Source organism: Onychomys torridus, chromosome 1 (genome assembly GCF_903995425.1).
Source record: "Onychomys torridus chromosome 1, mOncTor1.1, whole genome shotgun sequence".
NCBI classification, from domain to species: domain Eukaryota; kingdom Metazoa; phylum Chordata; class Mammalia; order Rodentia; family Cricetidae; genus Onychomys; species Onychomys torridus.
Window position 1 is genome coordinate 89,438,773 of NC_050443.1, and position 24,687 is coordinate 89,463,459.

Consider the following 24,687-nt stretch of genomic DNA (forward strand, 5'->3'; position numbering starts at 1 on the left):
CAGTCACCAGACAAATTTGGCCCAATGCTGTCTTATAAGATATGAATGTGTATTTTGTTGCTGTTTCTTGTTTTGAGACAGAATCTGAGTATATAGTTCAGGCTGGCTTCAGATTCAGTCTCCTTGCCTCTGTCCCCCTAGTGTGGGAATTAGAGGGAGGCACCATTGTGCTCGGCACTAATAATTTTTTATGTCTATCACTGGTTGAAAGACATCTAATATTTTGTGACACATGATGCCTTTGAACAAGTAAATAAGCCTCAGCCTATGCTAATACAAAGAACCCTCATTAAATACAGCGGGGCATGCGTGCACAAACACTCACTCAAGTGAAAGCAGAAGGCAGAATTGTTGGGAAGGGGCTCAGTGGAAAGGGAAAGTGGATAAGAGAGAGTAATGGGGGAGAATCCCATCAAAGTACAGCATGCATATGTGTATATGTATATATATATTTATATATATATACACACATATATATGAAATTATGACAATAGATAATTAAAAATACAGAAAATTCAAACTTCAGAGTCTATACACTAGCTGTTACTAGATTCTAACAACATTTGTGTACAGATTAACTGTGGCTGCTTTCACACATGTGCTGGCTAATCTACATCAACTTTACCCAAGCTAGAGTACTGGAAGGAGGGAACCTCAACTAAGAAAATGCCACCATCAGATTTGGCTGTAAGGCATTTTCTTAATTAGTGATTGACAGGAGAGGGCCCAGCCCATTGTGGGTGGGGCCATCCCTGGGCTGATAGTCCTGGCTTCTATAAGAATGCAGGCTGAGCAGGCCATGGGAAGCAGGCCAGTGAGTAGCACCCCTCTACCTATGGCTTCTGCATCAGTTCCTGCTTCCAGGTTCCTGCCCTGTTTGAGTCCTGTCCTGACTTACTTTGATGATGAACAGCAATGTGGAAATATAAGCTGAATAATTTTCCTCTCCAATTTTCTTTTGTTCATGGAGTTTCATTGCAGCAACAGAAACCCTAAAACAACACACAATGGCAGAACTCAATAGTTGCACACAGACAGCCAGTATTTACTCTCTGACCTTACAGAAAAGTCTTGCAGGCCCCCTTTCAAGGTGAGCATTGCAGCATTGCCCATGGAACTCCCATGCAAACATCCAAAGACAAGGCAATGTCCAGGACCACCTTTTAAAATTCCTCACAGGTATTTTAGGAATAGAGCAAAAGTCAGTACCTGAATAAACAGATATGAAGTTTGATGAAATATCTAAAAATAATGGAGACTATAGGACATAGTTTTACAAATTGGAATCACTTGGCTCAAGAGGCAGCTCAGTTGGTGTTGTGGTTTAATTGGGAAATGTCCCCCAAAGGCTTACATGTTTGAACACATGGTCTGCAGCTGGTGGTGCTTTGGGGGAGGTCATGGAACTCAGGAAGTAGAAACTTGCGGGAGGAAGTATGTCACTGGGGATGGGCTTTGAGATCTTATGTTTGGTTTCAGTTTCCTGCTTCCTGTGTGTGACTGAGATGTGATTAGCTAGCTTCCTGGTCCTGCTGCCACTGTTTCCGCAATTATAATCTCCAGCCCTCTGGAACTGTGAACCAAAGGACATTTTTGTCTCCAAGTTGCTTCTGGCTATGGTATTTTTTTTTTTGTTGTTGTTGTTCATTTGTTTGTTTTACAGAAACAGAAAAGTCACTAAGACAGCAAAGTGTTTGCTGTGCAAGCAAGAGGACCCGAGTGTGGATCCCCAGCAGCCTTGTAAACAGCTTGGCCTGTTGCCTGTACCTCTGATGCTAGAGCTGAGAAAATTGAGATGGACAGATCCCTGGAGCTTGCTGTCTTGTTAGTCTGTCTGACTCAGTGAGTTCGAAGTACAGTGAGAGATTCTGTCTCAAAAGATAAGGTGACAAGATTGAGGAAGATACCTGACACTGACTCCTGACCTCTGCACATGTGTACACACAAACCATACCATGTAACACCACAGAAAAGGAGTGTTATCCTTATTTTTTAGTTTCTGAGCTAGTTATTTCAATAAATATATACTGACACATGGCTCTGCATAAGAAATTATGTTCAGAGTTATCCAAAACAGACCCATTGCCCCAGTCAGACTATGACAGCCATTCTTGAGTAGTTCTGACACAGGACAATTTGCTCAGGTGTCTTATTTAGCTTGAGGGCTTTGTTTTAATCAACTGTATAGAATGAGAGATTAGAATGAGAGATTTTTTTTTTTTTTTTTTTTGGCCAGGCATCAATAGGAAGGTAGGCTGGTGCCTACAAGGTCTGAATAATTGCTCTTTCTTTGTAAAGCTGTGAAAATTAAACACCTTGTAGCTCAACACTAAACACAGGCCCCTGTAATTATTTCCTAGGGTTGGTGTCCATTGCTAGTTGTTCTAGCTTGGGTCAATTACATCATGGAAGCTTCTAAGTGAAGCCAAGAGCTGCCAGTCAGTTCTGTCTGTCCCTTGAGGGGATTGTTCCCACAGAGAAGGTGACTAAGCACCTTGCATTTAGGATGCAGCAGGGAGGCCAATGGATTTAAGAAAGCAGCATTCTCCTTGTTTGGAAGGGGGAGGGAAAAAGTATGCTTTGGGGCAATTAAAGCAAAGGTATGAATTGCTCCCTGGACAGAAGGCCTGATTGGGTCTAATAGACTTGGGAATGACTAACTTAAATACAGGGAATCTCCAGGCAATTCTGGTGGGCATGGGATGTTAGGAAGCAATTTAGTTCTTGAATAACTGATATCATCTCTGAAGAGAATTGGAACTTCAGGGATGACCCTGTGGGTCATCTGGGTTTTCAGGGGGTGGGGCAAAGGTAAAATTGTGCTATGATGGTTGTTCTCTTATCAATGGCCTTCACTCTGCAGACGGTGAAATTGGGAAGCACAGAGGGCAGGTTTTTCAATTTTGTTTGTATGTTTGCTGGACAAATGTAGGGGAGCAAGCTCCAGTCTCTTGTCCTTATGGGGCAAGGTCTCCTCTTGCTGTCACATTAACAGGACACATTCTGGCTAACCATTGTTAAAAAAAAAAAAAAAAAAAAAAAAAAAAGAAAGTTGTTTTTTTTTTTTTTTTTTGGTCACAATTTTTGTGAAGAAAAGGGGAAAATGAATGAGATTATTCCAATCATGAAAAGGAGAATAAAAGGTTAGGAGGAGATTAAAACAACAGTAAAAGAGCAATGTGTAGTGACAAGGAATATAAATCACAATAAAAACAAAAGGTTAGGAATGTAAAAAGCATAATAGAATACAACGGATGAGCTTAAAAGAAAATGTAAAAGGCCATATACTACAAAAATGAAAGGTTACACATATAAAAGTAAATGAGATGAAAGATTGAGATAAAAAGATTAAAAGCATGAGGTGAAAAGTTAAAAAAATAGAAAAGAATGAATAAATGGAATTTGTTACTTAAGAACTAAAATTTAAAATGATAAAGGTAAAAATAAAGTCGCAAAAAATAATGTGAGAAAGAAAAATCTTGGAGACTGGAGAGACAGCTCAGCAGTTGGGGGCACTTGCTGCTCTTTCAGAGGACCTGGGTGTGGTTCCCAGCAACCACATGGGACAGCTCACTAGCACTGTAACTCCAGCTCCAGGTGATCTGATGCTGTCTTCTAGCATCTTCTCACATGTGAGAATACACACACACACACACACACACACACACACACCTTTAAAATAGATCTTAAAATAATGTCTCCATGTTTATCATGTATGTGAGAGAAGATGATGAGGATGGTGCAGGTGAATTGTAGCAGTGGTTAGTTTTTTGTCAATGGGACAAAAATCTAGAGTCATTTCACAACTGAGAAACTTCATCTGATTGGCCTGTAGACAAGCCTATGGGATATTTTCTTGATCAATGATTGATGTGGATGATGCTATGGGCAGTGTCATCCCTGGGCAGTTGGTCCTGGGTTGTACAAGAGAGCAACTGAGCAAACCAGGAGTAACAATGAGCAAGTCAGTAAACAGTGTTCCTCTATAGCTTCTAGGTTTCTGCCTTGAGTTCCTGTCCTAGCCTCCCTTGATGATGGCTGTAGTGTGCAAGGTGCACTCTTTTCTCTCTAAGTTGCTTTTGGTCATGGTCTTTATCACAGAAACAGAAAGTGACCTAGGACAGGGGCCCAGGTGCCTTCACATGTGAAATTTCATGTCCGGGTAAATAGAATCACTTAAAATCAACACAAATGCTTAAAATGTACAGCAGAGCTGATGGAAACCCACAACCACTTTCTAGTCTGCTGCTCTCTGCATCCTAAAGTCTCCAATATCTCACTTACCAGACTGGGAACACAGACCCTTCTCTTAGTTGCAAATAATAACTGTTGAGTATCTGCTGTTAGAGATGAAGAAATCAGCTCACTTAGTCCCCCTTTGTCTACTGTTTTATTGCTATGAGGAGACACCATGACTAAGGCAACTCAGATAAGAAAAAACTTAACTGAGGCCTTGTTTACAGTTTCAGAGGGTTAGTGGCAGGGAGCATGGCATCATGTAAGCAGGCATGTGCTGGAGAAGTAGCTGAGAGATCTACTTCCTGATCTGTAGGCAGCAGGCAGAGAGCAACACTTGGCCTGGCATAAACTTTCAAAACTTTGAAGCCCACCCTCAGTGACACACTTTCTCCAATAAAGCCACACCCCCTAATCCTTTCCAAATAGTTCCTCAACTAGGGACTAAGCATGCACATATATGAGCCCATGGGAGCCATTTTCATTCAAACCACCGCACCATCCCAATGTAATTTGCCCTTCTAGTCTCACTGACATATTGCCAAAGTGCATATTCATGGAATTATTTCATTTTTCTCTCTAGCTTCTACTTGGGTCATTGGTTGTATTGTTCCTGGTTTTGTTGCTGTGACTAAGCAACTTAAGGAAGGTTAGGTTTATTTCAGCTCACAGTCCATCATGGTGGGGAAGAAATGGTAGCAGTGGAAACCCAAGACATCTGCTCACATTGTGTTCATAAAGCAGAGAGAGATGAGTTCTGCTCCTCAGCTCGCCTTCCCCCATTGTATGCAGTCTAGCTCATGCAATGAGGCGGCCTCCAGTTACAGTGGGCCTTCCAACCTCAGCTGCTAGTCTAACTTACATCATCATTCACATGTTTGCCAAGAGACTAACCTGACTTAGATAATCCCTCATAAGTGTGCCCAGGGGATGTTGTACCCTAGGCGGTTTTAGACCCTCTCAAGTAGACAATAAGTATTTACTATCACAGAAGCTAAATGAATTTTCTACTTTCTGGCCATCTTTTAGCCAAGATTTCACTGATAATCTCTTCTTTGAGAACTCACTCTTTATGATATTACTCAAGAATGGCTTGTGAGGACAGCATTCCTAGAGTATGTTTATAGGTATGAGTATGTGCATGTTCATGTGTATGTGTATACACACAGAGACACTGATTGTTAAGTTGTGAAAGGCATTTGAGCTGGGTATAAAAATCCTCATTTCTGATTTCCTTTCCTTGAAAATCCAATAAGAATTATTCTTCACCATATTGTATTAAATAGTATATCATCTGACATTAGCCTGATTTCTCTTATAAATTACGTTATCTTTTTGTGAGTTGTTCCAATGATCCTTTAACATCAAGATATAATAATTATATTAGGATATGCCCTGGTTTTGATCATTTGGAAGTCAGTATCACAATACTAAATCATCTGTCTTTTCCATGTGTCATCTTCTTTAATATCATCTAAATGTTACTGAATTATGTTTTAGGTATTTATTCCATCATAGTTCTGATATTATATCTCTGATATACTGAGACCTCAGTCATCATATGTTAGATTTTTTGCATATCTTCTTATCACTTTCTCCATAATTCCTTTTATCTCTATTAGTTTCTATTGCATTTATTCTATCTTCTCAGTTTTTTTGAAGGTTTCTCTGTGTAACAGCCCTGGCTGTCCTGGAACTTACTCTGTAGGTCAGGCTAGCCTTGAAGTAGAGATCTGCCTGCTTCTGTACCCCCAAGTACTGGGATTACAGGAATGTACCACCCTGATAGTCTTCTCATTTTTATCTTCTGTATCATCTACAGGGCTTTTTCCTTTTAGAACTCTAATATATTCTTTATTTCTTAGGGGAAAAAGTCTCTTTTATTTCCAAATTCTGCCAGTTTTCTGATCATTTCTACTTGAATCGTTATGTTTTGCTTTTTTCATCTCCAGCAGCACCTGCAACACACTTTTAACTTTACAATGGTGTATTTGGTTACAATGTATGTATAATGTTCCACATCTGAGGAAAGTTTTCTAGCTGTTCAGTATTTGAATGTATCCTGTGCCTATTCATGTTAGTCAATTGAATGAGGTGGACTTCCAGAGCAGCTACCTGCAAGCAGCTGCTTTGTGCATAGGGTATGAGGGGTTGTGAGATGAACTGGGGAAAGAGGACAATGAAATCATCTAGGCTTTGCAGACCAGTGCTCTTTCTGCTGCTCAAAAAGCAGTGGACCATTTACTTCAAACATGGCACCCCATGTAAGCACTCCTGCTCTCCCTTCTCTGTCTAACCTGGCTCAGAAGCTTTCTAGAACCAACCCTACTTGCTTCTGTTTGTTTCTTTATTCACTTATGCCCAGACTGGAAAGGGCCTCTGCCTTGCTTGTGTGTGTGTGTGTGTGTGTGTGTGTGTGTGTGTGTGTGTGTGCTTGTGCACACTTGTGCCTTCTCAGCATGCACTGGACCCTGCTGGCATGCTTTTGGTATAATCTCTGTGTTGTTCCTTGGTCCTGGTCACAGCTGTGTCCCCTTGGGGTTGTTTTTCTCTTTGGGGGAATGCTTTTTGCCTTCATGACTGCCAGGACCTGTTAGTCAGGCCCCACCTCTTCTTGGTTTCTCCCATCCCTTCTCTGAGGCATCCCACAGGATGTTGCCTGGTCTCACTTGCTTTGGGGGAATACATAAACTTGAAGCCTGCAAAATTTTCCCTGTTTCCTATTTTTTGTGTACTTTTGTTTTTTTTCTCCATTGTCCTTATTGCTACTCTATCTGAATTCTAAAAGGAATCATCCCAAGCAGAATAGAGCTATATGGTATTAAAACAACAACAACAACAACAACAACAACAACAACAACAACAAACTCCCTAGTGATGTTAATGTCCAAAGGGAAGACAGCTGTTTGAAAGTAAAGCAAAGAAGGGGTAAACACAAACCCAGTGTGGATTCAGAAGGGTACAGACGGCAAGAAAGTGTAACTGGAAAATAGATATTCAAAGGCATTGGTAATATTTTATTTCTTGTATTGAAATTAAGTTTGTGGGGGCTTACACTATTGCTTACCATATATAATTATGTATGGTTGGAATATTGCTTAATAAAAGAGAGCCAAAGCCTTTATGTAATCAAGGAGAACAGTTTTAATGACTTGAAATATAATTAATGCTAATTTGACTGTTGCTAATAACACTATCATGGTGTACTGTGTTTGAGAACAATGAAAAGAGAGCTTGGGGACTGGGGAGATGATGAAGTCAGAGAGAGTTTGCTGTACAAGCTCAAAGACCCATGTGAAAACCAGGCATGCAAGACAGAGCTGGGGCCAGTGAATGGAGGCAAAGAGATGCCTGGAGCATTGGTCAGCCTGCCCAGCCAATCAGTGAGCTCCAGGTTCAGTGAGCGGCCCTGACTCCAAAAATAAGGTGGAGAGTGACTGAAGAAGACACTCAATGAAACCTATGGCCTTCACACATATGTACATGTGTATACACACACACACACACACACACACACACACACACACACACACTGTGGTGTCTTTACCAGGACCTACCTTTAACAGTAGGGGTGATTGGTCAATAGTTCCCCCCCCCCCAAGCAGGTTAATCTTGTTTGACTGAAGCTAGGGTAAGGTAGAAAGTGGGGGTGGGGTGAGTAATAATCACAGTGGTCTTTGTCCCCACAAGTCCTGTCTCCTGGAGCCACCACCACTCGGGGTTCCCTTCTGTTCTGTAGCCTTTAAGTGTGTTCCCCTGGGAACAGGATCAGAAAGCACAGCGATGTAATACCAAGAGAAACACAAACTCTCTAGTTTCCCATGAAAAGGGGAGCAAAAACAACAATCAACATGTATGGCGTGTCCTACTATTGTAAATAGAAGGGAAAGGTATCTATTTATCTACCCATCTCTCTGTTCTGCAGACAGAAATGTCAGGATGGATAGCTATGGTGGGGCAGAGGCTAGGAGAAAAGTTTTACTTCCTACTTAAATAATTTAAAATACATATAGTAGGTCTGTATATACCTGTTGTAGTATTTTTCAAAGAAAATGAAAAATAAAAATGCATCTTGTTCTGGCTCCAGTATTCTCAGCTGGGATCCTTGCCTTCAGCAGTTCCTTGCAGTGAACGCCTGCCCCTCCCCTCCAAAGAGGCTGTAGCAGTCTCTGTGCCCAGTGTGCACTCTGACTTGTCATTTGGTCATTCACTAGAGTTCATGTCTCCAGTGCCATCTCTCCAGAATGGCTCCGACAACTCAAGGGCCCCAGATAAAACATGCAAATCAGCTTCTTTTAAAAACTGACCAGGAGCTACAGCTAAATAGAAAGTTAAAAACAGAGAGGTTGTGACTGCGTCTGCATTCGTCCCTCTCCTGGAATCTCTCCTTTAAACAGAAAGCTGCATTTGTAGCCTTGGGTTCTGCCTTGGGGCTGCTAATCACAGGGTCCTAAGGCCTCCCATCTGGTCCTGAGTCCATGAATGTCACCAGCAGAGGGAAGCCCAAGATGTTAGGCATTGGCAGGGAGCTGAGGTTGTCCTGAAGCCAAGAGGTTCGAACACTTCCTTACTCCAGGCGTGAAAGCTGAGTTGCAGGCAACAGGAAGTCCAAGTCTGGGAGATGATGGCATGTATTACCAGCTCAAACAAGAAATCCAGACACGGCTGGTGGTAGCAGGGTATGTGATTATGGTGGTGGCTTCCTATCAGTTCCTAGACATTTAGCATCATTTTCATTTTTAAAGTCTCAAATTTGACACCTTTTCAGAAAAAATGGGACATATTTTTTTTTCATTTATAACAAAACTCCAGAGATATCTCCTTGTCAGATGAGTCTCTTGCTCCTACAAATAGAGTTCATTATTTTGTCAAAGTGAATTAAAATAGAATGTCACTTACTGAATGTCACATTTTTGGATGTGACATTGTATACAAAAAGGTCCTTTTAAAAGGGAGACAGAGAGAGGAAAAAAATATTTGAAAGTCTTGGTTGGAAACCCACTTGAAGGAGAAATATAGGCATTAAAAAATCCCATTTGGGTTTCATAAAATTCCTTTCAAATGTGACAGTCTGGTAGAAATCCAGTAGCTTCCACTTCCGAAAATACAATTTTGATTAAAAATTTATAAAGCTATTTGGAGGGAAGATGCTACATAAATTGAGAATAAGTCTTATGGGGCCCTCAGAGAGAAGCTGGGAAATTTCCACATCTAAGTGGTAAACAGTATCTGCCGTCTGCAAACAAATAACCCTTTTTACTACTTGGAGTGAATCCCTTTCCACATCCTGGTGATTTATGACTGTGGCAGCTAAGAGTGAGCAGGCTACACTTGATTCTTCCAGAGCCCAAATGCTCCTCACCTCAGGTCACTTTCTGGGGGTGAGAATGACCCCTGTGTCTTCCAGTGGCAGGTAGAAACAGGCAGATAAACTAAAGAATGGTCTGCCTTTTCTTCTGTCCAAACAAATCCTTCCCAGAGGCCAAGACTCATATTCATTTGAGATAGAGGATGAGAAAGCCGCAGTATGTCTCCCTGCTCAGACCCAGAATGCTCTCTCGTCCCAACTCCCAACACCCCCTTTGCTTGAGGCCCTCTTCTGTCAAGATTCTTCCTCTTTGCCAATTCTAGACCCCCAGTGCACCATACAGATCTCTGCTGGGGCATATAATACATTCCAATGCAATTATGAATGAAAATGACTGTCTACTGCATCCGATTATGAGTTCCTGAAGAACAGAATCTTGTCTTATTAAATTCTACATCCACAGTATAGGCCAGCATCCAGCACACAGTAGGTGCATAGGAAAAATTGGTTCAGTAAATAGTGAGTGAGATGAATAGCTGAAAAGATTTATGAGTGAATAAGTGTATGTAAATACTAATGATAAAATGAAATCAAGAATTGAGAAATAAATATACACAAATGAACGGGTCATTGAATGAACCAACTTTCTCTTCTGCACAGATTCATATATGCATATCCATATTTAAATTTACATATATTCCACAACACATTATTCTTTCTGAAATGATTTTCCTTACATTACAAGTTTGTTTTGGCATCCTTAGGGATGTTAATAAGGTGTGGAGACTAAGGAGCCAGAGTTGTCTGGTTCTTTGGTGGGAAGCAGATTTCTTTCAGGGATTTGGCTATGATGGGTTTATTATTATGATAGGTTTATTGATAGGGATCTTCTTCACACAAGGACCTGCTTCCTGGTTTTATTCCAGAGCTTCCTAAATTGATCACTGAATTCCAACAAGATCACCAAGATAGAACATAGCATTGGCCATTGGACCAGTGTCCTGGACCCCAACTCCTGCCTTTCCTCCAAGGAAAGGGGACAAAAGATGAAGACCAAGAGTCGTCTGTGATGCTTCAGCTAAAACCAGAGCAAACCTACACTCTGAATATTGCAGTCCTGGACCATGAACTCGATCTTGCTCCTCATGCTGGCCCTGATCCTCACTGGCTGCACAAATAGTGTAACTTCCACGAATCTCCACTTTCTCAGTTGTTGAATGGAGTAATAACCCTTATGGAAAAGTGCACAAGATAGGTGCTTAATAAAAGCCAGCACTCTTTTTATCTGAAGAAAAAAATGGCAACAAATGAAGGAGAGAGGCTGCTTTCAGCTCTTGGCCTTTTTCATGTAAGCCATACCTGTAGGACAGAAGTCCCCCTGTGCCTTCACAGCTTCACCACTTGTGATGCTGGGGTCCTGGTCCAGGTCCACCCTTGGTCCTCAGAGGCAGCAAGAAGCTATGTTGCTGAATGAGCTTTGTTCTCAGACTCCCTGGGAGCTGAGCTGCCCCCATGCTTTGTTTTTGGGTCCTTCTCTAGGTGATATCCTCCATTCATTTAATTGCTCGCTTCCTGGGGCTGCCTTCAGACCTGGTCTCTGGATGATTCACTTCCTTCTCAGGCCCACCATCCCAACATCATTAATCCAGCCCCTGTGAGGCTGTCACAAGGTTCATTCATATGCATATTAGATAATACCCGTTAGTGATGCCCATTAATTAAGCAGAGCAATTTGTTTATAATTAACTGGAGAAATTTATGACTTCAGAAAACAATTACAGGAGCTGATATAAACACATTAGGTAGCGATAGCAATGCCAAGTCTAATTGCTTTCTAGAAAAATCATTGATAGTAATGCCACAGCCATCACCAGTCAGTTCTGACAGGAGCTTGTAAATTCATCATTGTGCACAGGCCCAACACCTCAGGCGGTTGGGAATGGTGAAGTCCAGGCTTGGAAGTGGCTTAGGGCATACAGCACTGAGCAAAAAAAGGCAGGCCTGGAAAATTACATATGCTGCAATCCCAATTTAGAGAAAATGGCTTTTGCATATGTATCTCCTCCCAGGATGACGTATATGCATGCCCTCATGAATATGTATGTGCAAATATAAATACATTTCTAGTGAAAGAAACATAAAATGAAAGAAATACATATGGAATAATATCAAATAAATATACAAATAGTGAAAGTGGGTTTTTCCCTGGGTGATGGGATTTCTATTTTTACTTTTTAATGATGCTATTTTTCCAAAATTTTACAAGAATTTATTCTTTTTATAACAAAAAACTTAAAGGATAGGAAGAAACCAGGATAGCAATGATTTTTTAAGTAAATTGTTTTTAAAAAGTTGGATATGCCCTACTGGAATAGTTGTGGGGTGGTACTTTTTCGTGGGCATTGTGAAAATTATTTTTACTTCCAAGGGGAGGAAATGACAAAGTTAGATCACTATTTTCACAACCACAGTCCTGTTTGTTGGAACATGCCTTTTTGGTGCTATAAGTGGAGGAAGCAAAACTCAGCCTGCTTCAACTTTAAAATAGTATCAACTTGTGGAAATCCCTCCGGAGACTGTTGGCAGGACTCCCATACTGAGGGGTCCCCAAGGATCTGAATCAAACACACCAGCCAGTCACTCCGGACAAGGATGGACTTTCAAAGGACTCTTGAAGTGTGTGCACTTAGGAGAGGGCTGGGAATCTGTCCATCCTGAGTGATTCATCTTCCCTAAATGTCACAAGTGAAGAAATGGGACATTTGGCAGACAGTTGGGAATGCCTTTAAAAAAAAAAAAAACCTCCTCCCAAACCCCGAATGTCAGAGGTGATCTGACCCCCCACGTTCCTTCTTCAGCCAGCAGAAGAAATGAGAATTTTGGGTCATTGCTGGCCACAGACAGTGCTTACTGTGAACAAAAATTGACTCCTTTTCTGTTCACACCCAGCTTTGTGTCAGCAAGGGCCTATGGCATTTTCACAGCACAGTGTGTTTCTGACTGTGAGCCCATGGTCTGTTTCTCTTCAAAATAAAACCATCGAAATCCCCATCTGCCTGGCGTGCCTTGAAGAAGATTCCCCAGTTCAGGAAGCTTGGGGAATGCTGATTATTTGTTCCCCTCTTGGAAAGCCCTGATGGCCTCAATTTATCCATCTTGGAAGAGCTCCTCAGAAGCGGACCATGCTTACCCTTCGTTAAGACCATTTCTCCAACTTGTCTGAGCACAGGAAGTTTCAGGTCCTAAAACATAGCTTCACAACTGAAGCTACTGTTCCTCAAAAGACAATTTTGGAAAAGTCAATGAATCCATAGAATTAAAGATTTAGGATGGGTTAACTGGGACAATCAAAACTGGGCTAGTTAATTCATATCCCTAATTATTGCTATAGTTTGGATCTTGAATGTTATTCAAATACCCACATATTAAAATTTGGTTTTGCAGCCTGTGGTGCTACTGGGAAGCACCTTTATAAGGTGGAGCCTAGCAGGAGGATTTTAGGTCATTGGGGGTGTGTTCTTGAAGGGGCTATTGTGACTCTGTCTCTCTCCTCCTTCCCACCCTCTAAAAACAGACAGATCTCAGGTTGGAGAGCTGGCTCAGTGGATAAAACACCTGCCATGCAAGTATGAGGACCCAAGTTTGAATCCCCAGCACTTACATAAATCCAGGTGTGTCAGTGCAAAGCTGTAATCCCAATGCTCCTACAAAGAGTTAGGAGGTGGAGACAGGATCCCTGGAAGCTCACAGGCTGACTAATCTGGTATACACAGTTGCAAAGAGTAAGAGACCCTGGCTCACACATAACACCATCCTCTGGTCTCCACATATGTGCTGTGACACATGCACTTCTACACACACACACACACACACACACACACACACACACACACACACATTATAGAAAAAAAAAGAACAGATTTCCTCAGCCATACCCTCTTGCCATAATATCCTGTGCCACCATATCCCCAGGCAACAATGTCAAATGGCCATGGGCTGAAATTTCTGAAGCCATGAACTGAAACTACACTACTCTTTCTTCATTTTAAGCTGATGATCTCAACCATTTGGTTACAGTAGCAGAATACTAACACCCCCCCCCCCCACACACACACCAAATTACTTAGCTGAGACCACACCAGGGAAGTGATAGGCTCCATTGAAAACTCACAGTCCAGGCTCCGTTGTAATTGGTGACACATGGGGTATCCCAATATCAAATGAAGTAGAAATACTCTATGTGAAACTTGATTAGTTACATAGTGGCAGTGAGTCCTTTCTGGTCTCTTGCTTGAAACAGTAGACCAATGTGACCCACCCATGCTCATTTTAAAGATAAAGCCTGCTCACTTTAGCTACATGGTTTGTCTGAGGTTACAGATCACCATCCAGGAGGCTGAAGGCTGGTGTTGGTTATTTTTTTTTTCTGCCACTATGAAAAAAAAAAAAAAAAAACCCAGATAAAAAGCAAGTTGGAGAAGAGTTTATTTTACCTTACAGTTACAGAGGGATACAGTTCTTCCTGACAGGGAAGGTTTGGCAGCAGGAACATTAAGGTCCATGTGGCATTCAGGAAATAGTAGTTACTTTCCATCTCTACATAGAAGCAGAACAGGAAGTTGGGGTCAGCCTAAAATGCCTCAAAGCCCACCCCCTAGTGATGTACTTCTTTTAGGGTGGGAGCTTACTTCCCGAAGGTTCCATAACCTTCACAAACAGCGCCACCAGTTGGGAAGCAAGTGTTCAAATATGTGAACCTACAGAGGCATTTCTTATTCATACACCTATCTTATTCAAACTCCTATCCACAGCTCATTCCCCTTAACACAGTCAGTCTCAAGTGATATCATGGGTGGGACATGGTCTTGGATTTAAAGCCTGGCTCTATAAGCCAGCAGCCAAATGACTTTGAGAAAGCAGCTTAAACTCTTTTTTCATGTTTCTCTTTTCTCAGTTTCTCACCTGTGCAAGAGCAATCCTGAACTCACCTAACAGAGCTGGTGAGAAAATGGAACGTGATCCTGTCTAAACAGATGACTGTCACAGCCGCAGTCGGTGTGGGACACATTTCATTTCTTCTCATTACCATTTTGAAAAGCTCTTGATAGCTTTTTCCTCAGGATGAAAAATCAAGTTTCCTTTTCTCTGAAGAGATTTGTCAATCCAGAGTAATTTTTTATATTTGAGCAATGAGAATCTTTCCATATCAATGGAATAAGATGGAATAAAGAAGGGGGCTGCTTGTTGATGAAAATACAATGTTGGATCCTAGAGTCAGGAAATTGAAAGACAAAGTGCGCTCTGTCACACAATGATGCTGTCTTCTTCCAATGATGGTGGTGTGTATGGACCCTGTAACTCAGGTGGGGGACTGCTGCTTATGTTCTGACTCTAGGGACAACCTCACAGTTGGGCCATGGTGCCTCCCTGGGCCTTTGGTGCAAAAGCCAGCATGTTTCCTGGGGAACTCACTAACTTTGGATTGGCAGAGGTCTTCCTTTTTCTGATTACCAGTTTGGAATTGGAACCCTTGGTACAGCTGGGTCCCAAGCAAGTCTTAGCAAGCTCATTGGCTACACCCCAAGAAGCGTTTATTGATTTCAACTCTTTTGAGGCAGACATCTTAAAAAATACACCCTTCTCTCACCACACTCTCTTCTCCTTTTATTTCGTCCTCAGCAGGCTTTGGCTTTCACGTGGTCTGCTGTGCAGCCCTGACTAACCCTGTTCCTCTTCTCTGCAACCAGAACCAATTCTAAAACCTGTTGCTTCCTCTCCCATGGCTTCTGATGGTTTCTGGGCAACAGAGTCTAGAGACCTCAGTGTTGGGATCCTCCGATTCAGCGGGTCTCCTTTTAGTCTTAGGATGTTCTCGTCTATCTCTTTCATCATTTTTTTAAAAAATGTGTGTGTATGTGTGCATGCATGCATGTGGCGATGGAAGCCAGAAAGGTGGATTTGACCCTTTGGAGCTGGAGGTAAAGATAGTTGTGAGCTGCCCAGTGTGGATGCTGGGATCCACACTCCCACCTTCATGACTGAGCAGCAATTCTCTTAACCACTGAACCATCTTGCCAGGCCCCTTTACTCTAATTTTTACCTGAGATTCATTTGTTTATCTGTTTGTTTTTTAGACAAGGTCTCGCTATATAGTTCTGGCTGGCCCGGAACTTGCTATGCATACTAGACAGAGCTCCTAAGTACTGGGACTGGGGTTAAAGGTGTGCACCACTACACTAAGCATGGGGGTTGTTTTGTTTTGTCTTGTTCTGTTTTGCTTTTTATTTTTTTTTTTGACAAAAAATGCCAACACATATATTTCATTTAAACATTATTATATCAACTGACAGATGCTAATTGTATTTATGGAGTACAATGCTGCATTTTGATATATTTGATAATGAGTCACAATCAAAACAGGACAATTGTCACGTCTATCGTCTATTGAACATTTACCTGTTTTATGTGTGTTGAGAAATCTCAAAATGCTGCCCTCTAGCTATTTTGAAATTCACACAGAACCACTGTTGACTGTAGCTACCCGCTGAGCTAGTACTATAGGACACACACACTAGAATGTGTTCCTTCGATCTGATTGTATCCTTTTCCCAATCCTTCCCCGCCTCCATTACAGCCTCCCTCCTTCCCACTCACCTTTCCCTGCCTCTGAAAAACTCTATTCTATTCCAGTCTATGGAGTCAATCTCTTTAGTTTCTGTGTCTGAGTGAAAATACCTGGTGTTTGCCTGGCTTATGTATTTAGCACGTTTTGCAGTTCCACCCATGTTATGGCAAATGGCTGAATAATATTCCACTGTATACCTCAACCACACTTTCTTTTTCTGTCTTTCATTGATGGACATTCTGGCTGATATGATGACATATGCTGGCTACTGCAAACCAGTTCTGCAGTAAATGAAAAAGTATATGCATCTCTCCAATGCTTCCATTACCAGTTCTTTCTAAATACATTTCATAGTCAGATGGTTGGATCATGTGGTAGTTCTGTGTGGAGTGTCCTGAGGACAGTTGTCCCATGCTGTTCTCAACAGTGGCTGTGCTAACTTACATTGGTACTGAGGGAGTCATGGTCCCCCTTCTCACATCCTTGCTAGTATTTACTGTTTTTATCTTCTTGATCAGAGCCCTGCTGGCTGGGCTGAGATGGTAGCTCCTCATGGCTTTGATTTGCATTTTCCTAATTAGCAATGCTGAGTCTTTTCCTATAAATGTCTTGGCTGTTTTTATGTTTGCTTTAGAGTAAAATCAAGGAAAGTCCATTTATATCACGTGCCAGTTTTAAAAATCTGATCGTTTGGTATTTAGCTGCCAAAATTTCTTTTCGTTTCTTACATGCTCTGATTTTTAGATCCTTGTCAGGTGGGTGGTTTCAGACTACCCTCTTGCTCTCCTCACTCTGCTTAGGCCCCAGATGGCCTGTCTGTTTGCACTTTCGTTCCCTGTGCTTTGTGAGTTCTGCCCAAGAAATGTACCATGGGCACTGACGTTTCTGCTGGTCTTCACAGTCTTAGGGGTTAGCCCTCAGTCCATGATCGATTTGGGATTGATGTGCGTGTGTGGTCAGAGACTGTGGTCTAGTTGGATCCTTCTGCCTATGGATATCTGGTCTCCCCCCATACCATTTATTGAAGAAATCATCAAACTGAGCTTTTGACATTTACTTTTTTGTTTGTGTCCTGTTATTTTAAGCCACCAAGTCATTTCCTCTGGGTGGCCTTTCCCCTCTTTTCTTTATATTCATAACTCAGTTCAAATGTCAGATTTTTTTCAATGCCAACTTCCCACACACTTCTCAGAACCATGTCATTTCCCTGGGACTGCTCTCTTCCTACTCTTTATAAACATTTACAAAGCTCTTCACTGTCCCCACTAGACTGTGGGTTCAGAGAGTGCTAGACCTGAATTTAATCATCACAGCATCCCTGGTACCTAGTTCAATGTCTGCTTCATAGGAAGTGCTTAAATGAAAACTGGATGGATGGATGGATGGATGGATGGATGGATGGATGAGAAGTCTAGATGAAAGAGTGGCAAAAGAGGAAGGGATGAAGGAAGGAGGGAGAGGAAAAAGGAATTGTGTGTGGAGTGGGGGAGGCAAGGAAGAAGGGAGGAAGGGAGAGACAAGAGATTGAGCATACAAATATGTGTGGTAGAGAACATAACTTACATAGATCTAAGGACAGCAGTTTTGTTTGGGGAGGGAGGTTCTGGTTTGTTTCACGCTAAAAGAAAAGGAAGTTGAAATATAAAATAGAAGATGAAATTTCTGTGGCTTCTTCCAGGAGAAGTCAGGGCCATGAAAAGTGCCAGATCCTGAAGAGGAGGAAGGAAGTCACTCTCTCTTCCCCAAGACTGAGAGCACAGACTACAAGGAAGGAATCAAGTTGGTAGAAAACCATTGCAGTGGAGTGTGTGAGTGAATGCTTGTTTTGTTGAGAGATTTAGCTCTTCATTTCTCTAAATTGACCAGAACCCAGCACACTGTTTAACTTGCAGTAGCTGTTCATTAGCTGGGTCCAGAATGGCTGCAGGAGGCTTGTGTGCAAAGCACTTATGGGGCCCAAGGTAGCAACAGTCTCATTCTGGGATAAGTGAGCTGGGGATTTCTCTGTTCCTAAGGATCTAGAGGAGAATTCTGTGACTCCAAAAGATGCAACACACACAGATGCAGGAAACATCGGCTTCTTTTTCTCCTGTTATTTTTTCAATAATTTATTTATTGTTAATTTTATGTGCATTAGTATTTTGCCTGCATGTATGTTTGGGTGAGGGTGTCAGATCCCCTGGAACTGGAGTTACAGACAGTTGTGAGCTGCCTTGTGGGTGCTGGGAATTGAACCCAGGTCCTCTGGAAGAGCAGCCAGTGCTGGTGACCCCTGAGCCACCTCTCCAGCTCTTCACTTGTTTGTTTGTTTGTTTTATGTTGTTATCTTTCTTAAGTACTAAATGCTTGCTAGTGGGGAGTTCTGGGCTCAGAGGAAGTTCTCCCCTCCCCTGAATGGAGGCATGTGCTAAGATAAGCCACCTACTTTCCCTGACATCTTTATCCCTGGAGAATCAGCTGCTGCACTGCAAACTGTCCTTTTCCTCTCTGTGTGTAATTTTAGAGACTGAGGCCTTGAGATCAGAACTCAGCTACAGATTCTTTTATTTTTGTTTTGGAGCCAGGGTCCAACCTCCACGATGCTCATTGCTAACCCGAAAGATGTGAACACCTCCATATGGCAGGCAGGATGCAACATCCTGACATCACTCTTGGCGTGCCAGATTGGAACTCTGGTGGCTGGAGGACCAGCTCTTCAGTCACTAGCTGTGTGGCCGTGGGCATGCATGCTTTTCATCCTTCAGATCTAACTGATCCATGAATGTCCAGCTCAGAAAAGAAATTACTCTTCCCACCTTATTTTGTTTTGTGCTTTTTTTGGTGGAGAATTCTGTTCAAAGAATGTAGGATAGAATGGTAGCATATGTGTCCTATTTAGACATGATCTCCTAATACCCTGAACACCAGTGTGCTTACCCTCCCCCACACTATACTGGATTCTCATAGGCAATGGGTCCAGAGTGACACACAAGTGTAGTATAAGATAAGGGGTGTTGGGAAATGGCTTTCATGGAGTATCCCACCATGCTTTGCCTGTGAATGTTCATCTCTAATGTTGCCATGGGGTTCCTATGCCTTGCCCTTTCCATACTGGATTCCTGTTAGTTTTCAGGCTGTATTTAGGCTCAGACTTTTCCTCTTTGACCTTTGACTCCTTGTTCCGTATCATTTCTGATCACCTGTGACTTCTCAGACTTTGACCCAGACATTATGATTTCTTTCCATTCCCCAGCTATCCGCTTTCCTCCTCAGGTCAGAAGCAATTGACTGTCATTGGAGGCAGTTGGTCCTGCTCTGGAGAGGGAAGCTAGGGGGTCAGGACTCCAGTAATAGGTGGGGGCACATTTTCTTTGGGCTGAAGTAGCTGACCTGTCTCTCGTTACTATCTCTGAATGTTTTTTGTTTCTCCACACCTGCATTTCTGGATTATCCTTCCCCACATTTGTCTGTATTTATTATTATTATTAAAAACAGGGAGTAATGAGGTTTGAATGTTGATGAGTAATGAGGTCCTTGTGCATGTCAAGCATACACTCTATCACGGAGCTGCCATTCTATAACCCCACCCCAGTCCCTCCATCTCTGCCTTTGGACCAGAGAGCTTGAAGGTCCAGAAGGTTTCCAAGAGTGGGCACTGGCTGCCACTCCGAGATTATATCCCTTTAGTCGGGGAAAGAGCTATCAATAAGTCAGTGACTTCTACTCACCCTGCGTGCCTTCTCTTCTCTTTCTGTCCGGCCTGGTGCGGCTTTAAGGAAAGGAGAATAGGATGCGGCTTCCTCATCTCTCAGGTGGGACAGTTCTACATTACTTTTTAAGGGCAAATACTATATTTTAAAAATTGTTTAATCATTCATATTTTGCCTATGTATAGATCTGTATTCTGTGTAAGTGCTTGGTGCACAAGGAAGACTGACATAGGTGTCGGAGTCCCCGGAACTGGAGTTATAGATGGCTGTTAGTGACTAGATCCTAAGAATCAAACCCTGGTCCTCTGGAAGAGCAGCCAGTGCTCTGAACCACTGAGCCATCTCTCCAGCCCCATGCTCTGTGTGCATCCTTGTGAACTGGGGATCCAGTTCTGTTCAATCCCTCTCAGCAGCAACCTGCCTGTTTTCTTACTCTGGCTTGACTCTTGTTCATCCGGACTGTACAGCTTTCCTGCCCTGAAAGTATTTATACACAAATGATGTGTGCTCAGACACTTCCTGATCAGGGTTTGGGGTATCCAAGCAAGGCATGGTTCCAAAACTGAAGGAAAGACCCTCGTGTAATTGTCTGTGATACCTCCTACTTCTCCTCAGGGCCTTTTAAGTCAGGTTACAGCTGCCAAGTGCCCACAGTGGTGTCAGGACCCAGTCACATGCCCAAGTTCCGCTTTCCGGAGCACCAAGAACATTGTCTAACACAGTTGTCTTTAAAGGAAACAAGTTGTGAAGCTAATAATGCTACTATTTTCAATGGACCGAATTAAATTACACTTCCCATCTTGTATCTTAATTAAGGGGATAAAAACGGTTTCACATTTTAATTAGCAAGTATATCTGGAAAAGACTTAAATTAATACAGGAGTCATCACCATAGGAGGGCAGCTCTCTGCCAAGATTCATGAGGCCAGAGAGAATTCAAAGGAAGGCAGCTTCCATCAGGAACAAGCCACAGCTCCAGCTGAGAAATTTTGGCTCTTTCAACTCTCTGAAAAGATAAAAGCTGCTGGCCAGCAAGTCATTGAAGATGCACGGTCACTTATTCTCTGGAAGGTGTGTGTGTGTGTGTATGTGTGTGTGTGTGTGTGTGTGTGTGTGTGTGTGTGTGTGTGTACACGTGCTTGCGCATGTGTGGAGATACACATGAGCGATGGCTAACCTTGTTTGTCAGCTTGGGTACATCTGGAATCAACTAAAACCCAAACAGCTGGGCATGCCTGTGAGGGATTTTCCTGATTGGATCAGGCCAGCAGGCTGAGAACGGAATAACAGTGCTAGCAGAGATGATTGATCCAGACAACCAGGGAGAATTAGATTGCTTTTCTACAAGGCAGGTAAAGGAGATGATGTCTGGAGTGCAGGAGATCCTGTAGGGCATCTCTTGGTGTTACCATGTTCTGTGATTAAAAGTCAGTGGGACGCTTCAGCAACCCAATACAGACAGGATGGCAAAGGGCCCAGACCCTTCAGGAAAAGAACCAAGACATGCTATGGTGCTTGTTGAGGGTGGAGGAAATGCAGAATGGGTAGTAGAGTAAGGTAGCTATAAATACCAGCTAAGGCACACGATCAGTTGCAGAAATGAGATTATAATTGACATGAGTGTTTCTTTTTTCGTTAAGAATATGTTTGTGCAGATACATACATAAAATATTTGTGTTTTCTTTCCTCCATTTTTTATCATGTGATGTAATATATATTATATATACACACACATTTATACATTTATAATAGAATATATATTATATATTATATATAATATATATGTTCATTCTATTAGTTTTGTTCCTTTGGAAAACCCTGACTAATAGCACACGTGTATGTGTGTAGAAGCCAGAGGTCAACTTCTGGTATTATACCTCAGGGGCTGGGGCTCAGTGATTCAGCTAGGCTGACTGGTCAGTGAAGTCCAAAGAATCTGCCTGCCTCAACCTCCCCAGTGATTACAAATACATGCTACCATGTTTGGCCTTTCTACATGGATCCTGGGGATCCAGCTCAGGTCTTCACACGTTTTTGGCAAGCACTTTGCTGACTGAGTCATCTCCCCAGGCGGGAAGAGTCCCCTTTCTGTGTAGACATCTTCAAGGTATTTGAACACTGAACTTAGAAAATGCGAGAGTCATGAGGGGGTGGGGGCAGAAAAATGCCCTAATGATGGCTCTGCTCTGACTTGTCCCAGGGGCTTTTCCTAATGACAGAGGGGAGTAGGGGCTTGGGAGCCTAGCCCCTGGGTCTTATCCAGCAAGTATTTCTACTGTTTGTCCTGCTTAGGCTAGGACAAGAGCCAGAGCTGAGGACTGTTTGCTTTTCTTCTGCCTGGAGAGAAAATGTGAGACAAAGCTTGCTTCCCTTGTCTGTACCCTCTCTGCGGGTATGCTGGCAAATGGTTGTTTATTTAGCCTGTTTGATTTCACATTTTTACAAAAGATACAGCTGTCCCTTGGATCCTTGGGGGGGTTGCTTTGAAGACTCCCCTCCATTTTGGATACTAAAATCTACAGATTACTCAAGCCCCTTACCTAGAATGTATGGCATTTCCATAGGTCCACTTACTTCTGTATTCTTTAAATCAGCTCTGGGTCATTTACAGTATCCAATACATTGTAAACACCATGAATGAACGTGTTAGACTGTGTTGTTAGGGAAATAAGGACAAGAAAGAGATGTCTATACATGTTCAGTAGTACAGGTACGAATTTTCCCCAAACATTTTCTTGGCTGTACAGTTGGGTTTGAGGATGAGGAACTCTGGATGTGGACAGCTGACTGCATACACCCATTATAGAAACAATTGGAAGACACAGCCATAGAGAAGGAAGAAACGAAGCCAGACTCTTATTCATTCTCAGCACCCATAGGTAACCACTGGTGAGACTTGGCTGCAGTTGCTTCTGGGTTCACTTGGCCCATCTGCCTCCTGGAACTCTTAGCACCATCCTGGTACACAGCATGGTAAAGTGTCTTCTACTTGGTGCTTCTGTGATGAACTGGCTAGTATGGTAATAGATGATGAATTAGTTCACCCTGTAGACCATGCAGGAGAGCAGTGAGCAGTAGCGAGAGTATTGACTGGACGGGGGAAATGACATAAATGTGTTTTTAATTAAAAAATATTTTAAAAGAGACTACTTCCTAAAGTGGGCCAGCAAGATGGCTCACAGGTAAAGGCACTTATCTTGTCCTCAAACCTGATGACCTGAGATTGATCACCAGGTCCCTCATGGCAGAAAGGGAACCATCTTCAAAATGTAACCTCTGACCTCCACATGTGCGCTGTGGCATGTGCAAACCCATATACAACCACACCCACCAACATATGATACAATAAATATAGTAATAACTTTTAAAAGGTCTTGCCTAGCAATACAAGGCCATCCACTCTGGCAATCTCCATTTCAGAGAATTGCTTGTTTGGTTAGGATGTGTTATTTGGATGCTGTTCTGTTCTGTGAATGATGGTAGCTCTCATCGGCCAGTATATAGCTGTGGGAAGTTAGCGTGAGCTGTGCAGTGATGCAGTCTCTTCCATGCAAGTAAGTGCAGTTTTGGATGGCTGAAGTGGAGACCCAGGCTGGGGTTCCCAGGAGCTGCAGCTCTGTGGTGTCAGATTGCTGCACACCCAAGCTGCTGTTTGGCTGGAAGTGAGGTTTTTCTGTGTGAGATTTCTGGACCAAATTGAGAGAATTCCCTGATGGGGACCCTTCCAATTTCCCGGTCTCTTACTAATGTCCTTCCCCCTACAAACTCTTGCTTTGGTTCTTTGTAACTCTCTCCATCTCCCATCCTTCCTGCTAGTTCTTCACATTCACCCCATTTCAGCCATGAGCAAGACACTCCTTGATTCCCCAGAAGACAGTTCATGTGAGTCTGCTGTGTAAGAACCTTTATTAAAGGGTTGGGGGTCAGAGAGGAGTTCCCGGAAGTGAAAGCACTTGGGAAAGGGAAGAGTGGGCACTGTGTTAGCCACTTTCCTGTAGCTGTGGTAAAACACCATGACCAAGGCAACTTAGAAAACAAAGAGTTTATCTGGGCTTCTGGTTCCAGAGGAATAAGAGCCAATCGTAGCTGGGTGACGCAGCAGCAGGTGTGCAGCATGGTGGCCAGAGCGGGAAGCTGAGAGCTCGTACCTTCAGACCACAAGCACGAAGCAGAGAGAACAAAATGGCAATGGTGTGAGGCTTTTAACCTCCAAGCCCTGCTCCAGTGACATGCGTCCTTCAGCAAGGCTGCACCACCTCAACCTCCCCGAACAGTGCAGCCAGCTGGAACCTGGTGCTCGCGTGCCGGAGACCGTGGGGATTTTTCTCATTCAAGCCTCCACAGGCACCATGGATTTTGTCTTGGGGCCTATGGACTGCCTCTCTGGGCTAGGGTCAAGGCCCTCTTGCCAGATTTCATGGTGCTGTTTTCCCTCCCCCCTGTTTGCTGTCTTTCAGCTGGGCCGTGGTGCCCCAAGCTCCTCTCTTTGGTGGCCACATGACCACTCCAGAGTCCTTACTTTGTTGTGCTTAGTAATTCATGTGCCTTCTTTCCTCAATCCCCCACATACAGACTAACCCAAGGCTCTCCTGTTTTAGCCCAAAGGCCCAGGCATCATCTAACCATATAAACATCTGCCATGGAGATGAACTTGCCATCCCCCTAGACCGCAGCAGTGATGGCGCAACGTTCTTACTTTTTAAGATTTGTTTTTATTCTGTATGTCTGAATGTTCTGCCCGCATATATGTATGTGTACTGTGTGTGTGCCTGGTTTCCATGGAGGCCAGGAGAAGACATCAGATCCCTTGGAACTGAAGTGACAGGTAG